Source organism: Ambystoma mexicanum, chromosome 1q (genome assembly GCF_040938575.1).
Source record: "Ambystoma mexicanum isolate Mex_15411 chromosome 1q, UKY_AmexF1_1, whole genome shotgun sequence".
Classification (NCBI taxonomy): domain Eukaryota; kingdom Metazoa; phylum Chordata; class Amphibia; order Caudata; family Ambystomatidae; genus Ambystoma; species Ambystoma mexicanum.
Window position 1 is genome coordinate 143,220,746 of NC_090922.1, and position 15,631 is coordinate 143,236,376.

A 15,631-nucleotide genomic window follows, 5' to 3' on the forward strand; every position below is an offset into this window, starting at 1 on the left:
TATTTGTGCGCAGTTTTAACATAGGAAGCTCTTTTCTGCAGTACAATATTTGTTCACACACACAGACACACACACACATACACATGGCTCAAAAATGCGTGCAGGCACATGCAGACACACACCATGCTGAGCCGCTGTCAAAAAACACTATCATTTTGTTTTAATCTTCTGAAAGCCCCTTCTAACATGACTCTGTCCTCCAGCTATTCAAGCTCTGTAAGCACTTTAAATTGTAGCGTTTGTTTCAAGAAGCTGTCCAGTCAATCAATTCAAAGCAGCAACAAAGTATCTGGTACAATATGCGTTCACCCACACTCTGTTCCTGTCAGACATTTTACAAAAAAGTCCAAATCTGCTGAAGAATTCGTCCTCTTTCGCCACCCTGCAGCTGGCCATGCTAGCTGTGCACCGTTGCCCTTGGGGCGCCCGTACACATGCACCTTAAAAAGCAGTTTTGTTTTGCCACAAGGCAGATCTAGAGGGCCTATTTTGGGGGAGAGGCCTTTAATCCTTAGACCTCCCCAAGGTTCCAACAAGTCTCGGGAGGATAGCTCGGGGGCAACGCGCTCTCCTTGGAAGCAAGACGACGCGGGCCAACACCGGTTTGATCCCCGGGTCCGCGCTTAGAAACCTCTGGGTATGAGGCGCCTAATAAATGACCAATTACAATTCATATAACAAGGGCCCTCAAGGAAAACATGATTTCTGTCCCAGCACTCTGGATCTCACTGGGGGCACACACAAACAATTAAACCGCAGTATTTGGCTGAAGAACCTGCCATGTCAATAAATAAAAAAACCTTGTAAAGACATTAACATGATTAAAAAGTAGAAACAGGAGGGGACAGCCAACAAGTAAGGAACAAACTCACTAATTTGTATTCTTAACTTTGATGTACAGAAATGTCAGAGGTAAGGTTTTGTGTCCTGGAAAAGGCGAACTATATATTTATGCATTACTGAGCAATACAAAATCAACATCCCATGCATTGTTGAACCAAAAGAGCATCACCTTTGTATGGAACTGGTATTTTTGCATAAAATACGCAGTAGTGTATATGGACGCTTATAATATGTGTATGGGATGGACTATATGCAATATAGTCTTCTCTGTAAGGCTTCTTTTTGGAGACCTTTACAATACATGGCAGTTTCGTTCTATTTTCTATTTCTTAATTCACCTGCTCTGCTTAAATTGCAACAACTGAGATGCTCAGGGAAAGACATGTTGACACAGGGTTGGTAATGCCACCAACCATGCAAAGTCACCAATTCTTTTATTTCAGAAAAAAGTTAGCATTTTCACTCTTTTTCTCACTTATGTGAGCTTGTGACTATTCCATCTCTGAACCCATTTGAAAATAACATAACTGAGGTTGTTCTTGTAAAAAAAAATAAAAAAAATAAAAGAAAAGGTATAGACAACAACTTTCGCCTTAGCTGTACGTTTAAATGTAGGGCTGAGGCCCGCTAAATTTAATTTCCATAAAATAGAGGGCTGTTAAAGCCTGTAAAAAGACAGATGTTGAAAACAGCAGCAAAACATTTTCATCTAGAATGAAAACAGGCTCTTTGGAAGGGCTGGTTGCCTGTGTGGTAAATCAGAGTTGTTGCTGTCAGTTTGACTGCCTGCTCATAATTGAATTACGTCCTAAGACATTCCTCATAAACATTATAGTTCTCTCGCTGGAGCCCAGTCTTTTGGCACTTTTTAGGAGTGGGCTGGATTGTTTGCATGGTGGCTGGTTTCAGAGTCCGCGGATAGAATTCTGATGTTAACTTGTTCACATACATATTTTAATCGACGAATCCACAAAGAAGAACTAATTGGCATATTCATATCAGGTCTAGTGTCATTAGGAGCCATTTATAAGTGTTCTCCATATTCCAAGAAGTTGTGGATAACCAGCTAGTAAGCTAGCTTGGTTGACTGAGTGCCTACGGCACAGATCGACTTATGATCTGCAGGCTACCTTTCTGCAAAGCTGCCGTAGTCTGTCTTTCTTGACACACCAATTTTGACATCAGCTCACATAAGATTTACCTAGCAGATGACAGTTCCGACCATATGGAAGAGAATGAAATGAACTTTAATAGGTTGGCAGAGCAAATCTCCAGCACACAAAATAGCGAAATAGTCAAACATACGATGTTTAAAGTTTAAACAAATGTAATATTTAAAGCAGTTAATTTAAGCAGTCTACAACCTTCGGATGTCCAGATGTTTTGGACTGCAACTTTCATCAGACCTACCCAGCATAGAGAATGGTGAGGGATCATGGGAGTTGTAGTCATCTGGAGATAGACTGGGAAAGACCTACAGGCTTTAAATGTCTAAAGTATAAATGCTGCACATTGCAAGAACATGCTCAATTGAAGTGTAGTAGCAGCGGCAACACGTTCCACTACACCTGAGAGCACTGCATTGGCACGTGAGCAAACTAATAGTGCTCAGAGTCATAATATTATTGTATTTAGATTATGCTCGCTGCCAGATGGTTGCAACTTAAAGGCACTTAAAATAGAACATATTACTCTTCATTTCGACTTAATACTGTAATTTCATCATCTATCCCAGAATGATGAAAGGCTCAGATGAGCTTCCCAGAATGCAAACTTGTGACTTCTAAGTCGCATCGTGATGTCAGCAGCTGACACTTTACTGACAGAGCTATCTTACCTACAAAGAGCCTTTCCTTTGCTCGTCTGGCAGGTGATAGGGGGTGAATGTGAACATATTGTTACAGATGCCTGGCTCAGGGATTGGCTGATCTATTCGGATTTCAGGACAATTTTTCCTCAGATCAGTGAATTTGAGAGGCCTGCAAGGATCCCCCGACACATGGCCCACTCCCTGATTCTGCCTCAACCCTTCTAGACAAGCTGGCGGACTATTTCTACACTTCTCTGCAGGTCTGCCTTTCACTCTGGCACTTTTCCACAATATGATGTCCGAGATCATGGCAGGAAACGTGTGGTGTGAAAAGCCGGCAGTGACAGAGCTGCCGCAGTGTCTGAGGGGACAGACTTCCATGGCTGCATCCCAGACAGATATGATTATAATATTGTGTGTTTATATATCGCCTCATCCAGGCAGGAGCAGTCTGGAGGTCAGTCCAGGTAACAAAGACATGACAGTTAGGTTGATGGAAGGGAACAGTGAGCAGGGATTTCCAGAACCTCAGTCAATCAGGCTTAAAGCAAGGCACATCTGGAGAAAGTTCCAAAGGTTGGATGGCGTATACATTATTCTACCACCAAAATGATGGTGTCTGTACATGCCGAGGGTTCAGCGCATTTTGGGATTAGACCATGGGCATTGAATACGTTGGTGGCATAAGAGCACTTTGGAAATGTGTTCAGGTGCAGGGCCATTGCATGGTCTGTGTGCCAGAATAAAAGCCTTGAAGTCACTGCAGTGCTTTGTTGGCAGCAAATGCAGAAGTTCAGCACCAACCCATGAGATCAGAATGGTTGCGACGGAAAAGGACAAGAATGAGATTCTGGGATCTATGTTGGTTTCGGTTGGCACAGTAGATGAATGTTTTTTCATGTATGTACTTTAGTATGGCGAGAAGGTAGAAAGGTTAATGTGACATTAACAGGGTGCCAGTAGAGTGGCCTCACAGGATAGCACTGGAGTGTCCTCAAAGGGTGCCAGTAGAGTGTCCTCACAGGGTACAAATAGAGTATCCTCACAGGGTGCCATTAGAGTGTTCTCACAGGGTACAAGTAGAGCGTTCTCTCAGGGGGCTGGTAGAGTGTCCTCACAGGGCCTCAGTAGAGTGTCCTCAAGGATGACAGTGGAGTGTTCTCAGAGGATGCCAATAGATTGTCATTGCAGAGGGTCAGTAGAGTTTCCTCGCAGGGTGGCCATAGAGTGTCCTCACTTGGTCACAGTAAAGTGTCCTCAAGAAGTGCTGTTAGAGTGTGCTAAGCGTATGTGGGTCGAGAGTTTGGGCCTGCCACCAGACTAGCCAATATTTCACTTTCTGGGCAAGGTAGATGGAGCAGATTTGGCATTGGGACTGACTGGGACAGATGAAGTTACAATATCCAAGTCCAAGATTTAAGGTAGTTTCAAAGACTACCATTGTTTTATGGGTATTAAAAGCAATATAGCCTGATTTGCACAGTCTTTATCAATGGTAAAACCCTAGTCTTCTGGCAAGATGGCGGAAGTGATGAAGCAATGAGGGGAGCCTCGTTTTTCCCAGCCGTTCACTCAGGCTAATTTACCCATGATCACAGTAAATGCCAACTGAAGGGGCAGGGTTTATTCTAACGTGCCCTTCCTAGCACTTCTGTCAACGATCAACAAATCTTATCTAGAGCTTAACTTCCATTTCAGAAGGACCATGAAGATGGCATCCGTTCCATTTGGGCACTGCATTTGGCAATACTAATTGATAATCCCTTGCCAGATCACAGAAAGCTGTTATTTGGGATAATAACTCAGTGGGGAACATGCGAGCTTCCAAAAGCATGTCCTTTCTACATTTGGGAAGAAAGTCTCTAGTTTCGATCTCAAATTAGGCCAAACCAAATTGACGGATATTGACATTCTTCTAAATGAGTTATCTTTGGTGAAACCGGTAAGTTACATTTATCTCCATTAAAGCATAAGTACCACTTTAAACGATGAAAAGGAACATGTTCAATATTGCAAAACACGCCTAGTCAGCTTACATTTCTAGAAGAATCTGACCCTGTTTATCCACACTGACTTTAGACATTGTTTCCATAATTTGGCCCAGAATCATAATATCAATGTGAATCCCCCTGGTCCTCGAGTGGAGCATAAACCACTTATTCTGCTTCACTGCTGCATGTGGGCATTAATGGCCCACAAGGCCCTTTGGCAATAATGACACAGCTCATTCCTTCCGAGATCAGAATGAATTTTAAAATAGGTCCGGTTTATTTCAGTGATTATACATTTTTCCACCAGTCAAAGCTGTTTAGGTTCCCCAACAACAAATTGAGCCTGAATTATGGACATTTCCAGAACCTAAAGTTAGACAAGCAAATGTCAGCGTCTTCGTTGCCTGATGCAAAATTGCTGTGACCACGTGTCCTAATCTTTACGTGGACACCAGTGGTCTCGAATTGTCCAACCCCAGGTCTGATGGTGACCATGTGGCTCCTGCCACCCGAGCACACCATACTTCCAATTATGGGATCTCCTTTTACAAGATCCTTGGGTTTTGTATGACCAATTTGCAACCAAGTGTACAACTCCCAGAACATATGGGGCTGTTTAATGAGCGTCCTGTGATATCAACGTGGTGCCCCCCAGGGCGTCTATGGTTGGTGTAGCTATTAGTTCTCATCTGCTCTGTTTTAAGACAAATGTGCATTCTCCCATATGAGGTCTTGGATTTATAAGGGGAGCAACAAAAGCACAAGTGCTAGGATGTAAGGAAAAGCCGGGCTTGATCACTTTGACACCTGAAGCGGGACACCCTGAAACCTCTGGGACTGCCTGCACTGAGCACTTAATATGCATATAGCCCTATGTGTCTAATGTGGTGAGAGTGCAAGTATTACTTTGGGGATTGACTCATATCAATGAGGTATCGATCCCCCTGGACGCTCTGTGAGTGATCAGCAAGCCCGCCACATGGTGCTTTATTGCTGATTGACGTCTCAAGGCTGTCCCATTCTTGGCCCAGCCCAATAGAACCTGAGACTTTATTGGACTGTCACATGTAGTGGTTTGCTCACATATGCACCAGAGAGCCTCACGCAGCCTCAAGTAATAGATCAGTCTCTTTCACTGGAGTATGGCCTTAGTCATTGGAGCACAGTCTCATTCAATTTCTGGAGCACAGTCCCTCTCGTTCGAACACCGTTTTACGCTCCTATCACACCAGAACGCTGACACTGACTGGGTGCAGTCTTAGTCACTGAAGCACACTCTTACTCCCACTCATCAATCCCTCACATTGGGACACATTCACATTATTGGAACACTGCCTCCTCACTCAATGACTCATAGGATGAGTTGGTTGAGCATGTTCTAGTGCATTGGAGAAACGTTCTACTCAGATGAGCGTGGCATTAATCTCTGCAGAACAGTGTTATTGAAGGGAGGTGAGTCTAGCTTATTGGAGCATAGCCCCATTCACTATAGCACAGTCTCCCTCAATGGAGGGCAGGCTCACCCTATGGAGAATAGCTCATTCATTGGCACATAGAACCCTTCAGTGGAGCACAGTGTTACTCACTGGAGCAGAGTCTCGCTCATTGGAGTACATTCTCGTTTTTTGGGACACAGTTTCCTGCATTTGATGCCCTTGGGCATAGTGTGCGTTGAAAATGCCAACATAAATGAATAAATAAATTTGCGCACATTGTCACTCATTATAGTCAATGTTCTCCATCTTTAGCCACATCCCCACTCACAGAGGAACAGTGCGACTAATTAGATCAGAGTATTTCTCATAAAAGCACAGTCTCCTTCATTGCAGTACAGCCTCACTGAAGCAAAGTCCCATTGATAGGTGCACAGTGTCACTCATTGGAGCACAGCTTCACACATGTGAATATAGTCTCAGTCAATGGCACACTAATTGGCACTCAGAAGCTCCAACAAACTGACAGAAAGACTAACCCACTCCCCCTTCCTGTTCCTCTGACATAACCAACACCACTACTCCAGACCTTGGGCTAGCCACACTACACATAAGCAAACCAAGAATGAATGCTATGTTCACACCCACCATCTCTGAGATGCTGGAATCCCACCTAGAGTGAACCACCCCACATAGTCCATAAATCGCCAACAACGCAACTACACACCAAGACACCAGATAAGCTTACAGCTATGGGCACCCGCAACTCTGGATCCCTTATGGGCACTATCTAACCGGTGTGCACAACCGTAACCCACCCCACACAACACACTAACACAAACACTAGCACACACCGGAGACACTGTGTCTTACCCATACGGTTACACCGCATGGGCATTACGCACCAACTCCCACATGCAAAACAGCACTCACAGACAGCAGTTCCTCCTGGCACAAAACCTATCCTCTCATCCTATCCTCATTAACCTCCCCACCCCCCTTTTTCTTCCAGAGCCACGTGCGCGCCTGGTGACTGTCCCTGGGTGGTAGTGCTGCACGTTATAAATCAATATAACATAACATGACTTATTAGAGCAGTCTTACCGATTGCATCACAGTCACCACTCACTGTCCAAGAAGCCACCAAAATGCAGAAGTCGTGCTATGTAAAACCATGTCACATCACATCGGAGCATATTCTCCTTCTTTGGAGCTTGATGCATGGTTACTCACGAGGTGACCCGCCAGATGTTTTAGACTTCAGATCCACGATCTCTAGCCAGCATGTTCAATGGTGAAGGATCATTGGAGTTGTAGCCCAAAACATCTGGAGGGCCACATAATGGCTTACCATAGCCATTTCTAGAGGCAAGTAGACTTGTTTAGCCTCTCATTGCACAGCAATCGCAACTGTGACCATGCTTAAAGATACACGGGCATTGAGTACCACTGGTTTCCGTCAATGCTTCTCTAGTAAGACTTTTCGTCACTCACATTTCAATCATTTCGACCATAATACATACACACCCGGGGCAAAGGGATCGGCACAGAGTAATGACCCTGCCAGAACCGCCTTCTACTTTTCAACCCCACTGCCATTGGCGTTTCCCCCTCTTCTCTTCCCCTTTACTTCTCCTGATGTTAAGCAAACACTGGTCTTTATCTGTTGGCCACCTCGGCCTGCAGTTTGTGTTGGCTATTTTTCTATGAAAAATGATGTATTTTAATACATATGTACAAATTCTTGTAAATGTTATATTTTTCCTTGCATGATCTATTTACAGGACCTTTTGTAAGTCGTTGTCCCCTCATTAAAATGTTTTTATATATATTTGTTTATTTTGCATTTGACCAAGTTGAAAAATAAAAATAACTTTAAAATTCCTCTCAGCTTGCTGCTGATTTATGTGAATCGCATAGCAAGCAGGGAATGTGAGTGGTTGCGGCTGAGATATGTTTCAGTAGTTAAGTTGTCAAAAGTGGATTGGGGCTCTCTGTGGCACTCACTAGAATGCTGGTGTGACAAAGGCTGATGTGGCGTTCCTGTATTTGTTTGCCCCCTCTCCGAACCTACGTACTCCTTCCACCCAACACCACCAATCCCCCTTCCATTTGCCCCCCTTTACCTGGGTTGCTGCGGCTGACGTTTTTTACCACCAGCCGGCATTAAGACCGGCAATGGTGGAATTGGCCAAATGACTGCCATGCCTCAGCATTGCTCTCTGTTACCATTCCCTTACCTGCCAAATTGAGAGGGGGGAATTGGATAATTGGGGGAAGTGGATAAACCAGTTATTCGACCCTGTGATGTGGGAAGCCACACCCTTTTTTGACCAGGGCATAATTTTAAAAAGATAGATAACTCATAGTGCGGACTGGTCAAAATTATATAAATAATACCATTATTCTTGTGATTTTTCTGTGCACATTTTAAGAGGTGTTAGGACCCTGGTGTATGTTCCTGGGGATAGTAGCGGAAAAAAAGGTTGTCATTCCAAATGTATGCATGTTAAAAATCTGACCCTTTATCATCTGTAACCCATATCCCTGGTGCACATTTGTGTAAAATCTGGAAAGGTTTAGAGGTCGTTATCTGGATGAAAAGGGGAGAATTCTGTCATCAGTGGACACAACATCGTACAAAGACAGGGATCGGATGGTTTGGTGCTACAGAAAATATGTTAACTGGACCTATAATATTAGAAAAATGGTACATAGATAAATATGTATTTGGGTCAGAAATAGATTTGTTTGCAATCTGACAAGGGGAGGTTCCTCTGACCATAAAATCTACAGCATCACTCTGACTCACATTTCCTTCCCCCAATCAAGGGAGAGAGGAGGAATTGGCCAATGATAAGTGAGAGGGGCAGGTTTAGTTATGACCAACACACACACCCACTTTCCAAAACACATAAAAAGAGACTGCTGGGACAGGTAGAGACATTCAATTCCATTTGCTGCGGAGCATGCTGACCGACGACTTCACATCCAGAGATCCAGACTTCAAATCCATCAATCTACAGAACCTGTAGCAGAAATTAACTCCAGAATTTGTAGCAGAGAGGCCTGAATCCACCAGCTGAATTCTCTTCAGCAGGCATCAAAACTAACCAAACTATTCAACAGCTGGGCGAGCTGTTTGAAGTTTTGCCGAGAATTTTTGCAAGAACCTGTAGTAGTACCCAGAAAGCAGTGTTACATCCAGAATCCAGAGAGGCTAGACCAGCAGAGCAGAGCTGACCCAGATCGCTTTGAGCAGAACCGGTGCCTGATTGACCCGCCGAGCAGACAGAACCGCAGCCGGACATGTTGACCAGATCCGTGACGAGGCTTAGTTCAAATTTATATTGTGAGTACCTAGCAGAACTGTGCAGGACCTCTTACTTAAAATAATCTAATCCAAACTATTTAACCTAAGTAGAACTGCCTCCTAGAAATCATGTCATCTGTCATTTTTAAAGCTGCACAACTGTCACCTGTCAATTCTGCAGCTGCAAGCTGTCACCTGTCATTTTGAGTTTACTTTAAATCCGAAAAACTACCTTTATTTAATCGTCCGTATCTCTGGAACCGTTTGGGCTAGGAACGAAATTTAACTTTCCTCTGAAAGCTTAGAATCTAAGCTTCCCAACAATCACGATTTACGCACTTGCGAAATTTACAGCGATTTGCGATTTTTTGGCTCAATTTCTCCACTTGTCAAAATAGCAGCTCCATTCTTTCTTTTGTTAAAATCTGTTGCAACTTGGTAATAACTCATAGAGCATTGCTAAAGTGAGCCTGAACTAATACCAACACGCATCTCCCACTCACCCTGAATCTCTAGAGGGAATTAAAATCAGTTGGCACATTTTCCCATCCATTGCCATCACAAAAGCATTTTGGGACTGTGTTTCAAACTCCTACCTGTTTCCTCTAAGCTTGCTGGGGGGGAACTGAATTTCATATTGTATTTGATTGCATTCCTGAGACCTGTGTGCTCCTCTTTCCATCTCCTTCCATTTCTTACATTGCATAGGGGAGGGGGGTGAATTGCCAGAGAAAAAGTGATTATCTTACCTTTGGCTAAAATCATATCAAGTATTTCTGTACTGCATTTTATTCCTCATTGCTTTTCCCTTGAAATCATAAAAGTATTTTTGTTACTTTATCCATCCTATACTAACTCCTCATTGATTGTGAAGAAGTGTGCTAGTGCCAGATTACCCATTGTTGGTCAACATCATATGTCTAAGTGTACTATCAGATATTAATTTATTATAAAGTGTGATATATATATATATATATATATTGTTTAAATTCTCAAATAAACCTTTTAATTTGCAAAACAAACCTACTTCTTGGCTCAGTGGGGTCAGGGGGATTCTAAGAGGGGGGTGTTATACAAGGGTGGTCATCCAGAGTACTGAACTAGACATAAAAATACATTAATAAGGGTTTTCCTCAGCATCCCAGACTAGGCATTGATGTGGCTGTAGTGTTGATTGAATATCGCTTACAACCACCCATGGCCATTCTAATCCATGGAACCATCCTCAGTCTTGGGAGGATAGCTCAGGGGCAACGTGCTCGCTTTGAAAGCAAGTAGACATGGAGCAACACAGGTTCTATCCCCGGGTCTGAGCTTAGAAACCTCTGGGTATTCAGCGTGTTATAAATAACCTATCATATAATGTATACCCACTACCTGCCCCTTCTCACCAAAACACCTTCTTATGATCTTTTTGAGCTAGCTCTTTCACAATGTAACATCAAATTATGGGCTTTTAATGTGCTTCCACTGCTATTTCTTACCAGGCCTCTGAAAGATAATGACTTAATTGCAGCTGTAAATCAGCTCTTTGTGTAATAAAAGTGCCTTAACCAAGTGTGCCTTATGCCACTTGCTTTTTAAGTTATATGTGTGTCCTCACATTTATTCTTTGCATTGTATTACAGTAAAGGATAAACATTGGAAAATTCAACAGTTTTGGATCATTTATAGGCATTAGATAGGTATTTACCAGGTACTCTAATCATGTGTCCAAGTATTCCTGTCATTTGCCAGCTGTTGGCATCTAAATGCCTGGTAGTGCCATTACGACAAAGCCTGGCAAATACAAGTCCTACGCCTGCACCAAAGTAAAACATGTTGGCTTTGCCAATGCTTGTCAGCCAGTGTCCTTAGTCTCACACCTTCCCTGCCTGCTGCCATCCACTAGAACGTCCCAGTGATGATCTGGCCCTATCCAACTGTGCTAAAGGGATCAGACCCCCAGGGCGCGGGAACAGTGATTTCCCGATTCATGCTAGATCACACACTGCAGCAGGCTCTTCCACCGGGAACCCTATTGATGAACCATCTTCCCGAGTATTCAACAACAAGAACCCATCGATCAATCCCGTTGTGCAAGTTTCGTTATGTGACTGAGCACAGACAGAACATATGCTACTAGTGATACGTTGACCTATACGGTGAGGAGAAAATGTCAAGGTGGGCTGGTGGCTTTAAAAGGTGACTGGTTATTTTGGATTGCCTTGTTAAGATGGCCTGGAAAACCCCAATTTAAGCAGAAATGAGAGGTCGGGGAATCCTGGACTCAATAACAGAAATAGTCAAAGTGAAAGGCGGAGTGAGCAGCAGAGTGAGGTTGCAGACAGTGGCAGACCGGAGTCTTTCTGCTGTTTCTCCACTTTTCCCAGCATACCTGTGTCTACAAAGGGGCCTCCCACCCGCGGAGCGGCCGCGGAGTGAGCAGCAGAGTGAGGTTGCAGACAGTGGCAGACCGGAGTCTTTCTGCTGTTTCTCCACTTTTCCCAGCATACCTGTGTCTACAAAGGGGCCTCCCACCCGCGGAGCGGCCGCGGAGTGAGCAGCAGAGTGAGGTTGCAGACAGTGGCAGACCGGAGTCTTTCTGCTGTTTCTCCACTTTTCCCAGCATACCTGTGTCTACAAAGGGGCCTCCCACCCGCGGAGCGGCCGCGGAGTGAGCAGCAGAGTGAGGTTGCAGACAGTGGCAGACCGTGGCCAGAGTGTGGGCTAAGGGGAAAGCTACCGAAATGGACACATACCCGCGGACAGACGAGTCTGAGAGGACTACACTTGCAATGAATATTGTGAACGAACAACGAGTTGCAAGGGCGTGGAGTTATCGCAACCAGGAGCGGTCACAGGTACGGGTGCGGCACCCCTTCACTATACTCGGGGAATGGAGGGCTCTGTAAAGGATCCTTCAGTCGCTGACTTTTCAGCCCTCCTTGCCGCCCGCCCCTCCTCTCCGTATCCCTTGTTGGAAAATCCTTCCCTTCACGAAACCTGCTTTCCCGCTACCCTACCCACCCCCCCTATTTCTTCCCCGCCTTCCCTTTCCCGTTCCCTTACCTGTCCGACCTTGGAGGTGGAGACTGCAACAAATCACCGGGTGCTCAGACCGTTGAAGGAGTCCTGTCCGGGAAGAGGCTTTCCCCGAAAACGTGGAGAGAAGATCACAGCTCCCAAGAGGGTGCCGAAGCGCACTATTTCGTCTGACCAAGCCGAGTCTCCTGTGACACCCAAACTCAAGACCGCGAGACTCCTGCTGAGTAATTCCAGCGACGAAGCGCTCCGCATCACATCGGAAACGGAAGAAGTCGGGTCCTCGCCTTCGGTGGACTCGAGAGGCAACTCGTCAATGGAGGCTCAGTGGGGAGGAACCACTGTGTCAGCGGTGTCGGCCCCCCGATCTGCACGTGTGTGCCGAGAGGGGGAGGAGAGCCAGACTACTAGAAATCACACGGCCCTCGATGCATCGCTTATTGTCGGTGCGAATTGCATTAGCCCAAAGGGTGATAAAGACCAAACAGAGACACTTGTGGGACAACGCCCAAGGTTGGACGTGGCAGGCATCGGCGATTCTTCAGAACACCCAAACAGAGGTAGCGCCCAAGACGCCATGTCCAAGTCGTTGGGGTTTGCAATGAAAACTTTATGTGCTGCGCAAATTCATACTGCATCAGCAGCAGAAAATCAAGAGTGTCAAATAAAGGAGCCCTGGCCGATGCAAACTATGGCCATAGAAAAACCTGGAGAAGTATTTAAGTGTAAAACTGCACATCGAAATCCTGCGGTCTTCGACTCCTCAGTGGATGGAAGCACTGAGGTTATCGAATCCGTTACGGAATTGGGCACTGCAACTAAAACTTCGGAAAAACCGACAGTTGCATATTTCCAAACGAAAACCCAACTGAAAAAGAAAAAAGAAAAAATGGGAGCGGACAGCGAGTGTCAGAACACCCTACCCTTAACGACGATCTGCAAACCACATCGACATAACTATAATAAAGTGAGAAGCAGAACGACCCCTAGATTGAAAACTCTTTCAAAAAAAAAACTGGGGCCAAAAATCGGTCCTATCAAAGGCTGCACAGTGACAGCCATGAACGATTTTTTCAGAACGAAGCTGGAGTTAAAATTAAATCAAGGTCACGAGCTGTCTGACTGTGAAATTCTTGAGAGTCTTGATGAAGCAGAAACAAATACATCAAAACCAGACTGTCTCACAGTGGAGGCCCTCGTAAGTCCAAAACCTCTGATCAGTCCATCAGCCAAGATGCAGGGAGGGTCTTTCCCGCCTTTAAGATGGCACTACTCAAATAATTACCAAAAGACGACTGAATTTAGTGAATCAACGGGAAAGATCACTGATTTAAGCTCCCAAATCTCATCGGAGGTTGAACCAAGGACAGATAAGGAGAGAACTGAAGAAGAGATTTTGACCCTAGAGCCTAATACAGACCTGCACGAAACTACGACTACAGAAGGCAGCCTTATTAAAGAATCACGAGACATGGATCCTAAAAGCGATAAGATCAAGAGACCACTGGCAGATGAGAAGCAAGTGATGGACATCGAAGCAGTGTCGCCTCCAGTCGAAGGGGGACCAACTGCTAATCCAAAAGAAAACGAAATTAACAGGGGAAAAACAACTCTACTGTATCCCGAACGAGCCGTGACACGGAACCTCGAGGAAATTCAACAACCACTTCCACTAAACCTTGTGCCGCAAAGTATGGATCATTCCTCACTAATGTCATCAGTGACGATAGCAATGGCGCCATTCACAAAGATGTACGAGACTATAAACGATACACTCCGGGATCAGGTGTCTATGCTTACCGTAATGCAGTCCAAACTGCAATATTTGGAAGGCTACATTATGGGGCTCAAAACTCCAAATCGGATGGAAGAACGCAAAATAAAGGGCAGGTTGAAACCTGCCGCTGCGGTTATGCCCATGGCTCCCTCCCGACAGCTGAGCAACTTGAGAACAAACAATCACAATATCCAAACATAGATCAGACAGCCACATCTCTCGGACAGGATGAAACCGTAAGGTCGCAGGTTCATGACGAAAGAGTTGCCAATATTTCCAACATCGAATAAGGTGGCGAGCCACTGGATGCTATTATAGCTATCCTTGAAGAAGGAGATAATCATACGGTGACGGTAAAAGAAGCAGTCACAAACGGGGCAAATCAAGAAACAGCTAATCCCTTTTCCTATATCCAGACTGGGGAAAAAGTTAAGAACCCCAGTAAAGATATCAATGCAAAGCCAAAGAACTTCACATTTGGAATATTCTCGCAACAAAAATCAATCGTCAATCAAACCTCAAAGAAGGAAGGGAATAGACCAATAGTTGCTTTGACCTCTGCAACATCAGCGAAGCAGCAAAAGGTCGCCGTTAGGAAAACCGGTGCTCCAACTAAACTAGCGAAGAAATCCACTATTCGGACTACTAACGAGAGAGAAAAGCGAGCTAATTGTGCAAAGGAAAAAGGGCCTGTCCTTACGGTAGCGGAGCAGTTGGATTGGAGTATTGTGACTGTGGACGAGACAGGATTCGAAAATCACCCAACAAAATCGTCAAAGAGAAAGGCACATAAAGCGATCACGGACTCTCCCATAAACGAACCACCATATAAGGTCCTCATGTACGAAATTCCTGACTCGCCAACAGCAGTAACAGTGAAAAACGTAAGACCGCATAAAGCTGAATCCACATCTACCTTGAACCCAAGGTCTAACATTCAGGAAGTACAAAGAACAAAAGAGGGACGTAGAAACGACACAAATATATGGAAGGAAAATAAAAACCGGTTTTCTCCGGTTCATACTCGAGGACAGGCAGACAAAGGAGAGCGGACAAAGCCTCGCAAACTTAGCTATGACAACAAAAAAAAGATATCAGATTCTTACCTCCAATACATCACTGAGGTGAACCTGAAAAAAAAAGGAGAAAGCATATCAGAACAAGATCACGAGCGGAAAAAAGCAGCAAAACAAATCTTTACTGCCCATATGTTAAGACTGAAAAACATCAACTCAAAGCAAGAGGATATAATCATGAACAGAACTAATATTATAAAAATTTTGACCCAAATCACAAGCCTGCATCACATCGAAAATAAAGATCTGTGGATAGTAGAACCAAGTACCACCGGGAGATCTGACTATTCTTATATACACCTTTCTTCGGAGAACACCAAACGTTATATAATGAGAGAATCCGAAAAGCTACTGTCGATGGGAT